The sequence below is a fragment of the Phyllostomus discolor genome, chromosome 2 (assembly GCF_004126475.2).
Source record: "Phyllostomus discolor isolate MPI-MPIP mPhyDis1 chromosome 2, mPhyDis1.pri.v3, whole genome shotgun sequence".
In the NCBI taxonomy this organism is placed as follows: domain Eukaryota; kingdom Metazoa; phylum Chordata; class Mammalia; order Chiroptera; family Phyllostomidae; genus Phyllostomus; species Phyllostomus discolor.
This window is the reverse complement of record NC_040904.2, coordinates 200,791,719-200,804,567: the sequence shown is the minus strand read 5'-3', so window position 1 is coordinate 200,804,567 and position 12,849 is coordinate 200,791,719. Positions and strand designations below refer to the sequence as shown.

At 43.9% G+C, this 12,849-nt stretch overlaps 1 protein-coding gene across 7 annotated transcripts in view; it reads right to left on the bottom strand.

Moving 5' to 3' along the window:
* Positions 1–12,849, bottom strand: part of ANO4 (anoctamin 4) — a 341,656-nt gene that overhangs the window by 265,208 nt on the left and 63,599 nt on the right. Inside the window, exon 1 of one of the 7 annotated variants that reach the window (XM_028532278.2) lies at positions 5,793–6,211. The exons of 5 other annotated variants lie outside the window; for them this stretch is intronic. The gene's annotated coding sequence lies outside the window, so the exon portion shown is untranslated. Of the gene's footprint in view, positions 1–5,792; positions 6,212–12,849 lie in introns of those variants that run through there. One more of the 7 variants, XM_028532279.2, reaches the window with a different exon arrangement.

Sequence of the window (12,849 nt, the reverse complement as noted above, 5' to 3'; positions counted from 1 at the left end):
AAACCCAGGAAACCCAAGAAATTGTCTCTTTGGAAAAGAGAGCTAAGTAGACATAGACAAATAATTACAATGTAGTCTATAAAGTCCTATGAGATATTTGTACCAAGAAATGTAAGAGGACAGACATGGTCTACCAAGCTCAGCTTTGCACCATCAGGGTCACGTAAAGGTGATAAATGTCGAAAAACTCCCACAGGAGATGAAATGTGGACTTGCTCTGGAAGTCAGTTTGAAGAAACAGGAGAGACATCCCAGACAGAGAAAACAGTATGTGCAAAGGCACTAAGGAAAGTGAGAGCTGGGAATTTCTGAGCACTGCAGATGTTTTGGTAATTCTGGAACATTCCAGCAGAGTTGCAGAACAAGAGACAGAACAAGAAAGCAAGGGCTGTACATCATGACAGACCTGGCATGCATGGCCAAGGAGTTAGGTCCTTCACCTGCAACTGGTTCTGTGGGCACTGTCCTATCCAGACCATCAGCTGGGGACTCCAAGGAACAGGTTAGTTTGGCCAAAGAATGGAACTGTCACTTCTGAAATCATAACAACAGTACAAATGAGCTTAGCTAATTAATCTCTTTTGTTCAGTCAGGTAACAAAATTAGAAGCTAAAAATACTGTGTTGGAAATCTAAGATATATGTTCCAAAGACAGCAAAGGTGCCTTTTTACCAAAGGAACTCCTCTGTGGAACAATTATGGGCAAGAACTGCCCAAGCAAATTGTTTTTCAACTGGATTCTTTGAGAAACCACATGAACCAGTAAGCAGATCACTGGCTGAGAATCAAGAGATGATCGACTCTAAGAAGCATAACTAGATCCTGGACGTCCTCAGAGTCTCACCACTGATTGCAACTGCTGGGCATTAGTGTGAATGCAATAGTTGTTCAACAAGTATTACACAATGAACAGTTGAAGGAATGAATCCATAAGCATCACCCCCTCTGCAAAACAAATAAATGATCAGCTAACTACTTGAAGCACAGGGGGAAATTAAGCATAGTGTTTGTAAAATTCTGGAAATGATCATAAGGAAAGCAGAATTTTAATATAAAAAATGCATTTCCACATAAGCATGAACAAATTACCATAAGCATTTGCTGGACGTGACTCACTCTGACTGGTACAGCCACGTAATCTGCATGAAATGAACCCAGAAATAATGGACCCCACTGAGTGAGATGCCACAAAGCAGTTCTGTGAGCAGTGAATGACACAGTAAGTGTCAGCTGTGTTTCATGGAAGGGCCCCACACCAGGAAGGAAACGGGCCTGAGTAAATCCACGAGCACTACCCTAAACTGTCTTTGCCAGGTGCTAACCTGGCCTCCGTCCCTGAGGAAGGCCCTCAACGTCCCTGGGCCTCAGCTTCCTTATCTAGGAAGTAAGAGGGCAGGCAAGATGTTCCTCAAGGTCCCTTCTGATGGTAGGGAGAGACATTTCAAGATGTACCAGGGTACGCAGGTAATCATCACATCCACACGAACCCTATCCCCAAAGGTTCACCGTTATCACATTCTGCTGAGTAACTCACACTCATGTCACTGTCCTAATTCTGTGGGGTTTGTAGGCTCAAGGGAAGGGAAAGCCCAGCCCCTCCAGGAGGAGCCAATTGCCTTAGAAATTACCATCCACCTAGCAAACAATACAAGCGAAATGATAGTTCACAATTTTTCATGGTTGCGGGGAGCCCTCAGAGGTTATCTGACCCAGGCCCAATGTAGAAGACGTGAGTCCGAGCTTACAGCCAGTGAGTGACTGGGGCTGGACTGGAACTGGGGGTCCCGAAGACATCCTGCTATGACTGGCCATGGTCTCTGATGATCTCCAGACACTCGTTCCCTCTCTGACACTCACGGCGGGAGACCAACCGGGAAAATGTAAGTGAATTCCTGCTGTATTACAATATGTCTGCTTTCTATAAGAATGGCTGTTGGCTCACACAAGCCAAAAGGTCACTGAGCAGATGCCTAATTAATGGTCAGAGATTTCTATTAGAGGAAAAGCCCTCCAAAACCTGTCATTATGTGTTTTTAACGATCTCTTGGCTCTTCTGACTTAAGAGCCAATGGTATTTCTGGAGAATCAAATGCTAAATATGGGGAAGTATGTTCCCCTTTCATCTTGCATTATTCTGGGGCTATGATTTGGTTCTCCTCCAAAGTTCTGCCATCTCCCTCTACCACCCAAGAGATATAACTTGCAACATAAACATTTATGAAAGTCTGGCTAGGTTATTATACTACTGAGGACATGGTGTTTTTTTTTCTCTGAAGCCGGTCTAGTGACTGTAGTCCTAAATGAACTCAGTAAGGAGGCACGGATCAAAACGCAGTATTAAACACAGCTCATGAAGCATTTCTCCTATCTTATACAGTCCGTCTGGGTTGCCAGTTGAATAGAATAGCAAGATCCTTTCAAAGTAGATCACCATAGCTGGTGTTAGAAGCGGTTTTGAACCTCTGTTAAAGAATGGTCCTCCCTCGAAGCATATTTATGTGAGTGCTGTACAGAGCCCATTTTATTCTGTAAAAATGGGCTCACAGAGAAATGGCAAAGGTAATATAGTGAGTCAATTACATTGGGAAAAGCAACAGGAAAACTGAGCCAACATCCTTAATGTTCATGCAATTCCCAGGGAAAGATGGTATGACATAATCAAATGGTTTTTCTGGTTTCACCCATAAACTCCCCGCCCTTAACACAAAAACCTTTTAGACTATAAACATGCCAAGGTCTAAGGGCAGTTCAACCTAGACAGACCCAGAATGCCATTAATGAAAATGCAAAACCGATTCTATTTCTGGTCCTGGTAATCAACTATGGAAAGTAGTTTCAATTACAAGAAGGCCTGCAGAAGCGTGAGGTTATATTTATATTAACGGGAGTGAGTTCTTCTTTCAGATACATGAACACAGGTTGAACACCGAAGTTTGGTTACTAAAAGAGAAGCTATAACCAACTCTCCATTAATCTTCAAACAATTTTCACTATCTGAGTTTTTATTTGTACACATATGTGTGTACATATATAGAAACATATATAAAGCAAAAGTGGGGAAGAGAGAAAACAGAAAGAAAGAGGAGAAAAGTGGAAAGGACTGATTCACAATGTAAGGTGCAAGTTTCAAGCTAAAACAACAAAAAGAAGCAGGATAAGAGCACTGTTTCAATGATGGCTGTAATTAAGAAATACGAAAAATGAATAATTGCAATAACACCAATCTAGGCGATTCCGGATCCATTTCAAAATTTGCAGTTGCCTAGGGTTGCCAGCAAAATCCGTTGCAAGGCACGGCAGCTAAATTAGCACGCACAAATAAAAGGTTGTGGTGACTTCATCACGCCAAGAGGCTAACGGTTCTAGTGGGCACTGCTTTTATCAAATTTTCCTGCAGTAGTTTTCTATGCTGCCTTTGGAGACCCTGCAAAGGAACTAACATGACACCGTGCCCTGAGCCAAGGAAAGGCCAAAGGTGCACTCTCCCAATTCAAAGGCATTCCCAAAGGTGTTATGTGGAGGAGGGGTGTGGTAAGTGGGAAAACCCCTATTTTTTTTTAAAGCTAGCTAGGCAGTGGAGAGAGGGTGCTAAGCACCATCTCAGTATCCGAGGAATTCTCCTTCTATTCTCTAAGTGAGCATGTTACAACTATTAAAAATATGAACAGATAATAGTCACAAGTGAACAGTACATTTGTGTATATGCTTGTGTACCCGTGTCTGCAATTCTGATTGCAGAGATAAACGCTGTTCAGCAAAATAAAGAAAGCCTAGGGAATTACTCACCAAGCTGAAGTTGCACTATTTGAAAAAAGTCTTTTCTACATGCATCTGAAATTGCCCACAAATACAGCCTCCCGTTGTATATATAAGTTGAAGAATATTTCAAGTCGAGTTGCCAGGCACCTGATAAAAATCCTTGCAATTAGACAAAAAAAAAATAAGCAAAATAAGAAAACACCGTCAAGGATGAAAGTAAACAACTAAACATTGAAGAATCCTCAGAGAAACACAGAAGTCTGCCAGTCAGAGCCCTACCTTGCTAGGAACCATGACCCAGGTAGAAAAGAGTGGATATTAGGACCACTAATCTAGACAACGCTGAAGGTAATTCAAAATTTGTTAAGAATTCAGAGACTAGAGTCTGCAAGGATCTTAGTTTGTTGGTGTTGTTGTTAACCCATTGCAGTTTTACTCTGTAACTGCACTATCACTTAAATAAAGAGCCAGGAATCTGTAGGTGTTTATATGTATGATTCCATATATGCAAAGAACACTCCACCAAAAATAAAACACCAGATGTTTTTACTTAGGACCCAGGGGGCAGGATAAAGGCATATGTCTGATGTCATTACCACTATTTTAAGAAAAATCCACGTAGACAATGGAAACAAAAGTGGTGAAAATGGGCAGGACATTAAGGAACTTTGCCTTCCAAACTCCCAGTCAACAGGGGGAGAGATCAGAAATTTCACTCCACAGTTTTCTCATTTATTACCTCCCCCAATCACATGTATCTTATAAACTGGGGTCTAGTTCCATTGAATTGGGAACCTTCCCTAGAGTGAAATGGACCAGAATTAGAAAACCCACACAAAATCAAATAAGGGAACCCATCTCCAGACCAAGACTACAAAAGAACTAAGCAGAATTACAACTGTGATGTTTAGTCTTTGGGATGCTGGACTGACCAGAATAATTCAACACACCTGCTACCAAGAAGATAAAAAATAAAAGGAGGAAGATGAAAATTTCCCCGGGGAAGACAGACTCCTTCAATCACAGGTTCCATAAGGTAAGAACTATACCAAAATGTTCTTGGTTTCTTTTGGGCTTCAAGAGGCAGCCAGTAATGGACTTGAAGTTGTGAGGCTTTCTGCAGCAAGCCTTAGGAGACCAGGTGAAAAATGAGAACGCTATTCTAAGAGTAATGCCCTGGAATAAACAGTCTGCCTATGGATGCTGCAACACTCATGTTCTTTCTTAGACACCTGCTCATTTTCTCTTAGAAAAGTCTAACCATTCGAATAGCCTCGAAGCATTTTATCTCCCAGTGAAAGGATGAAACTATGTTGTCAACTCAAAAATGTTCCTATCCTCACTGACCCACCACCCTCTGAAAAGGATGCAAAATACGGTTCACAGAAGAGGCACCCTGAGACTCCAGGGAAAGAAGCAATGAGGTCATGCAATCTACCCCGTCGGCCGGTGCAGGGTTCCTCCCACTGCCAATGTTACTGCCCAAGTTGTGGAACCCACAAGATCCGGGGCCATTCTGGACCCACCGGCAGGTGTGTAAAGCACCATTGCCCACAGTGCACTCCGACATAACTCATGCATGTGCTTGTCTTTACCCGGAAAGATGGAATAGTTTGCTACATGGGTGGATCAGCCCCTAGCCTTCCGGATTTGGAGAGAGTGCCCCTCGGCACGCCAAGAATTCATCTTGCCCAAATTTGTCAGTCACCCTCCACGGATCCCCTGCACACTGCTGCAGTTCACCATCCTGAACACACTTCCCCGGCTGCCGCTTCAAGGACAAAGAGAGAGTGCTTATGTTTCCATCACAGCCGAGGAGCTTGGGTTTATGGCAAAAAATCAAAATAAACAGGCAGGCAATCCGGATGAAGGATCCCTGGCATTTTAGTGAGCTCCCCAGGCTCGGATGCATGAAAACAGGAGAAACATAGAGAGGTAGAGAGAGAAGGTCACTAAGCTGAGCTGGGAAGAGGGAGCCAGCGAGAGCGTTCAGTTCACTGCAGCAGACCAGCTCATTCAAGGCAAGCACTTACCATAAAAATAGAAAGAGTCAACAGAGGGAGAAGGGATCCTTCCTCAGCGTCTTAGGCAGGAAGAAATCCGCCCTGAAGCTCCAGGCAGGGCTGGGGATGCGGCCAGCAAAGTGATGAAAGGCAATCTAACCACCACACACAAGTCCTTTTCAGTTGTCTGTGCTGTAGAAACCCTGAGAAGTCTGCAACAGGACTCTCCCCAGAGCGAGCCGGAGGGAGAGCAGCCTGGTGGAATTCACCAGGCTCCGAGCATCACGCCCAGGACGCGTCCTCCCCCCCAGTGCAGGGGCGGCAAGGTCTGCGGAGGCTGAGCACCAGGCTGGGGTCAGGACAGGGAGAAGAGGAGCCTCTTTGGAGTGGAACTGCCAGCGAGAATATCAGTATTCCACATCAGTTGCTGCCAGCGACCAATCAGCCCAGCCAGGGGGCCGTGTCAGTGTAACCAGAGAGCAGCAGATGACAGCCGGTTCTGGGAGAGGCAGAGCAGCCCCCTGCCTCCACAGAAGTTTGGAAAGACTGGCATTTTACACTCCACTCAGTTGCTGATAATATCTGCTTGTGGTTAAAAACAAGAGCCAAAGCCCCCTAGTTACACCAGCCACTCAGGGTGCTTCCTACACATCCCACAGCGCCTCTGCAAGAAGCCGACTTGAAACCCACTCTAAATGACGTCTGATGGCATCTCACAGACCAGACAGCCCTGCTCCCATGCCCAGAGAGGTCACCATGAGGACAGCAGTGGCACTTTAGACATAAGCTTCTTTATGCCCAAGGCGCAGGGTGAAATGACCAGGGACCAGGCTCCCTATTTCACAAATGAGAAATTTACACAGAAAAGGGTTAAAGGTCTCTCCAGAAATCTGCCTATCAGTTTCATTCATTTTCTTGCATAATATGTGTATAGAAGTACTTGTGCAGGATGGCTTTATGTAGATACTTAATATCTCCCTCTGAGGTCTCTTAAATCATCCATAAAACACAGAATGTGTGGTTTTGGGTAAATAACCCTACAGCATAATTTATAGGCACAATGAAGTTCAAGAAACTCTGAGCTAGACTAATGGAAGAGGCAAAGTGGAAATCCCTTTGTGGTAACAAGAGGAGGAGTGAAGAATTTCACACTCTCCCCACTTGCCTTTTCCCTCCCTCTATTTTTAATATTAAACCTATGAACTTAGTACCCATATTAATTACTTAGAGTTAGGTGATGACGAAGTTAGATCAAGGAGTAGGTTCTAAACTTAAAAATCAGTCACATTGGATTCCACAGGAAAACATCAGAACTTTTTTTTTTTAACATGGAGAGATTATCCTGGGTCACCGTTTTTATCTTTGCAGAAATGATTAATTCCCTTGTGCTAGCCAAGCGTTAATAAGAAAAGTCCCTGAGTTTGTTTTGCAGGTGACTTCCATGATCCAGTTTTTCATTTTAGTTCTCTGTGTTCACCTCCGAGTTGAAGTAGCATTTGGACATCACATTGTGATCCCTGCCCAGAGGCAAGCTCACTTCGGGGAGCCTGGAACTCACAGCTTACAAGGAAGGGCTGGGCTCCAAGGAAGCCATCAGCTCACCATCCAAATGAGTCACTGCAGGAGGCCATCAAATAAATGTTCCACATCACAGATGCACTAGGTAACATGAAATTTTTGAAATGAAGAAAAGATGCTTCGTTAGAGTAGTCCTATGTACGTTAAGTAGGAAAACCTAAGGGCCACAGGCTCCCATTCTGTTTTGCATTCCTTCCAGTTCGACTCCAATGAGCAGACACTGAAAGGCACCAAGTATGTGTCGAAAGTGGCAGGTCCTTCCTTCAAGAAGTTTATAGTCTCAAGGACAAATTTAGATTTTTTTTTCAAAATTTCAACACTGTCATTCTTGCCAAGCCAGAATATGTTCTGCTATTTTAATGTCTCTCAGATAAAACCAAACCATGAGGTTGGACTCTGGACTCAAAGTTCCAATTTAGCCTAATAAGGTGTTTTCCATGGTCAAAACCATTTGAGAAACAGAAATGCACGAGTTATTTTTTTAAATCTAATTAAAATATGGAAAGGGTTTATAACTCAATGTTTGCTTTTAACAGCATCATCAGTTTCTGACACTGCGAAAACAGGGTCAGCATAACAAAGAATATATTTAATAAGGGAATATTATTTAAAGCTCCCAAAGCAATTGAGATTAATACTGTTTATGGAACAGATTCAATACCTTGAATATACAGGGTGATAATGAAGCATGAAAGTGATAAAACTGCAGAAGTACAAATTACTTAGTAGATTAAATAATTAAATTACATAACAGTTGGTGGATGAAGACAGGCATTCCAGTCACTTACTCAAATGTGACTAATTTTTAAAGTCTAGCCACTTCTCCGTCCCTCCCCCCGCAAACAATGATAGAAACACCTCTTGTTTCAGGCAGCAACAAATACCAATTAATCTTTGTAAAGTACAAAATATTTATCCAAGTCAATTAAACTTGGGACAATTTGGGGACTGTCTCTTGCTCACTGGTATAACACCGGTACCTGATACATATCGGGTTCCGAATAACTAATTGTTAAATGGCCATTTGAATGGGCGAAAAGTCAATCTGGCAAAAATTCTACAGCAGCATGATTTAATACCTTTTAAGACTACAAGGTTCTCTAAGTTATGTAGCTATAAATGCCATTTGTTTAAAAAGACAAAAAAAAAGGTAGGTGTTTTTTTTTCCAGGATATGTGCTTCGGAGCAGCTTGTTGACAGAGCTTTATAAAGTCTGAAAGACAAGGATTCTGTTTTTGTTTTTAACCCTTACCCAAGGACATGCTAGAGAGAGGGGAGGGAAAGAGAGAGGGAGAGAAACATTCATTGGTTGCCTCTCGTACATTCCCTGACCAGGGGCTATTCTAGGTGCCCCAACCATCCATCAGGGACACACCGGCAACCTAGGCATATGCCCTGATCGGGAATCGAATCCGAGACCTTGCAGTCTAGAGGATGATGCTCCAACTGACAGTCAGCCTCACGGACCTGGGCTGAAAAAAACAAGAATTCTTAAAGCTCAGCCTTTATCCGCCAAACCGGTTCCTACTTTCTGTGACCAGCCTGGAGAGAATATGTAAAGACACACCTATTTTTCAGCTCACCAAGCAGGTAAATGGCCATGGAAATACCATTTCTGACATGAGAATCCGCCACATCTGTTAATGGAAGGTTAGGCGAATCAATGAATTCTAAACAACAGTCTTCCATCAGGGGTTAGAAAACTAAGTGATAATCTCCTTAACAGAAAAGTTGTTCTCTTTGGCCTAACTTCTAAAGTAAATAGTACTGTCTAAAGGAACTGCTGTTGACGGAAACTTAATCTGTGCCGGACTTGATTCTAGCGGCTTCACATGTCTCTTTTCATTTTCACGGCACTCCTAGGACCTGTAGGATTCGGTACACTGGCTTACCCAGGGGGCAATGCCAGTGTACGAGTACCCAGAACAGCCTCAAAATGCTTCTTCTTCTTCCCCATGGAAATACATTGATTATAACATGGGAGAAGCCCCTCCCCCCCCCAAATGTTTTTGACTAAACATACGAGATGACTCGGGGATCCGCCCCATGGTATTACCTGAATTTGCGTGATACAGAAATGAGGCAAATCCATATTAAGGCAGAAAACCTCATTTTGCCTCAGAGATTCAATGTAACCCCTGCACACAACAGAAATGAATTCTGGATGCTTACAAAGAGCAAGCAATTTGTATTGGCTGATTTGTTTTTTCCCAACTGTGACCCTACGTGGCATTTTAAAGCCAGGATGAACAGTCCTCAATTACTGGAAGAGCAGAACAAAAAAATGTTCCAGAAAAGTGTGGGATCTGAGGTAAACACTGTGGCCCCTTATCTAGCACATGAATTCCCCTTCAGCATCCAGCAGGGGGACTACAATGGAGGGAGCACAGGATGCTCTGTTAGTGTTTCCCTACCAGAGGTCGCTGGATGGGTACAATTGCCCCAAAACACTTAGTAGGCAGGATCTCAAATACGCAGCAACACTTCCAAATACTTCCAAAGATAAATAACCTGTAGCACATAAATATAGCCGTAGCATCCACATCAAAAATTTGTTCACTTTCAGTATCTCTCAGCCCGAAGAATCCTATGGGATCATCAAAGATCAAATCACATGGAAAGAATCCATAAGAACACAGATCTATAACTTTTCCTGTTTTTTTAGGACAGAAAAATAAATCAGTGGCTGGCTTGAAAAGTCAAGGAGAAATCTGGCCAAGTCTGGGGAAGCCATAATAAGGGGGGGGGGCGGGGGGAGAGAGGAAGAGGAAAAGAGAGAGAGAGAGAGAGAGCGAGAGCACGAGCACAAATGGAAAACTAGTGTGTGCATCCAAAATTCAGCTGGTATGTTTCTATATCCAATTTGCCCTTAAGTTTCACCAGTGTTATCACCCCATTTCTCCTTAAGATGTAATTAGGGGTCAGAACCAATTCAGGGCCTTGTTTTTCCTCCTAAACTATTACAGCAGCTTCTATCCTTTCCCCTGTTCCAATCCAACCCCCTTTTCCAACAGCATCTGCTTTCTAAAACATAGCAAATACAACGACACAAATCCCTTGCTAACAAACCTGGGATGGTGAGGCCAAACCCAGCACCTCCCGAGGCTGGCACTCAAGGCCCCCTGCAATGAGACTGCAGCCTATCCCCTTCATTTCCCATCCTAACTCCCCGTACACCCCATGCTCTCCAAACAGACAATTCCTCACTATTCCCCACAGATACCATATTCTTTTATCAAAGTAATCTCTTTTTCCTAGAATACCCTTCCCTGCTTTTCTCCCTGGAGAAATCCTACTATTCATCCTTCAAGGCCCAGTTTTACTGTCATCTTGGCGAGGTCTTCCCCAAACTCTCAAAAGTACTTAATCTCTTCTTCCTCTGTATTCCTATAGCATTTTGTTTTTCTTGTCTTGTATTACAGGGCAAATAACACTATGCTAAGTGAGTACCTTTCAACCTACTTAGTTGGGATCCTTAGACAGTCCCCATGTCTGGCACTCACTAGTTGCTCAGTGAATACATGATGAGTGAGTCCATCCTTCAAGCCTCTTCTTCAGTCAAAAGCACTTTGAGGAAAATACAAATTAGTCTTCTGGAAGTCAGGAGCACTATAAGCTTATGAGCCATCTGTATCTCCTCCTTCGAGCAGGAGTTTCTGTGGTTTAAGGAGAGCGCCCGGATTAGAATCAGGACAGCCACGGTCCAGCCCTGTTCCCTGTGTCACCTCCGGTCATCTCTTCACCTAAATGAGAACAACAAAGCCTGTCCTGCTGACATCTGAGGGCATGTCTGTGCTACACATGAAGACCTGCAAGGCAAAATAATTTACAAACTATAAAAGTATGTGGGAAGGGTCAAGTCAAGGGGCATGTACAAAGGACCCGTGGATGAGGACAGTCGGGTGGGGACTGTCTGTGGGAGTGGCAGTTGGACCGGGCAGGGGAGAGCAGCAGGGGGACATGGGCACTACTGTAACTGAACAATAACAAATGAAAAAATAAAAGTATGTGGTTTCAGCATAGTTGCCGCCACTTTTGTCACCATTGTTTGATAGTTATCGGTGTTAACATCCCATCAGAGCATCACACAATTTGTTAAAGCCGGCCTAGGTGTCCAGTGACTCAGCATTTCCTCGTTCCAGTCGCCTTGCTTCAGTGCTGCTGTCTGCAGCTGGAGGGGGAGGGAAAAGGAGGAGGGCCCCGACTTCGGTCCCCTCTCTGCTACTCCCTAGCTCTGCAGACCTGGTCTCTGGGGCCTGGCTACTTCCATGTTCCATGTAGGCAGCCATCCCTCCCTAACGCTACAACATCTCCAGTACCCTCCGACCCCGGTCCTCCTTCTGTCCCTCGAACTCAGAGAGCTCATTCCCACCCCAGGTCTGCGTCTGCGTGTCCTCGGCCCCACCCTTTCCTCAGGGCCTGGCCCGGCTCTGCCAGAAAGGCTTCCTGGACCCCATCAATCATTTTCCAGCACATTCCTTTCTTCAGTCTTCTCATAACACTTATCTCTACCTGTAACCATTTTATGTCTTTGTCAGCTTAACATTTGTGCTCTGCGGTACAATGTATGCTCCTATCCGTCAACAACTGTTTTTTTTTTTGCAGGGGGGAGGGGTGTGCGCACACTTCTTATTGTGTGCCTAGAAACTAAAATAGTGTCCAGAATGTAATATATAATTGATAGGCATTTCTTGACTATTTACAGTGTAATCAAAGTTTTATCAGTTGTTCCCGTGTGCTTCGCATTTGCACAAAGTACCAATTATCCTTGACTGCTGAGAGGGAATGAAAGCTTGGAGGTCACTTCTGTGGCACACAAGGCAGTACCTCAATGCTCACGTTCATGTAGACACTGAATAATGTGTAACACTCATGAACAGACATTAGAATTGTTATCCAGGGACAAGGAGTACCTACAAGTAACACGCTGACGCCTGCCCCCGTTGGAAACAGACATTACCAAGAAAGGCACGCTGACCCGCATCTGTACAACAGGAACTGAAGGACTGAGCAAAGTGGTAAATTGTGCTTATTTAATAAATCAGCGGGCTTACTTGATACTTAGTTCACGTTTTGAGTTAAAATTGCTCTGGACCGAGCTGATCCTGAAAAGGAGTTGACCAGATCCTTGATCTCTGAAGCATCGACTAGAACAAATGGTTCCAGAGGAATCGGGAGCCCAGGAATCCAGACAATTTCCTCCCAGGGAGCTGTGTCGAAGGCGGGACCCAGAAATCCTCCCGAGCCTGACCATATTGTCCCTGTTTTCTGATCAGCCCAGCCTGAGAGGGGGCCTGATAAATAAATAACCGTGGCAACCTTTTATAATGTATGAAGGTTATTTTCCAATGGTCATTGGGAAGGACACAGTTTTCAAGTACTTTCAATTAGCAATAGCATGCCAATCTACCAAACAGGCATAGGAATTTGTCATCGGCAGGAAAGAGCACACAGGTGGGTTTTTAAAAAAGAATAAACATCCTAGACCCACTATCAAACGCATCTTTTT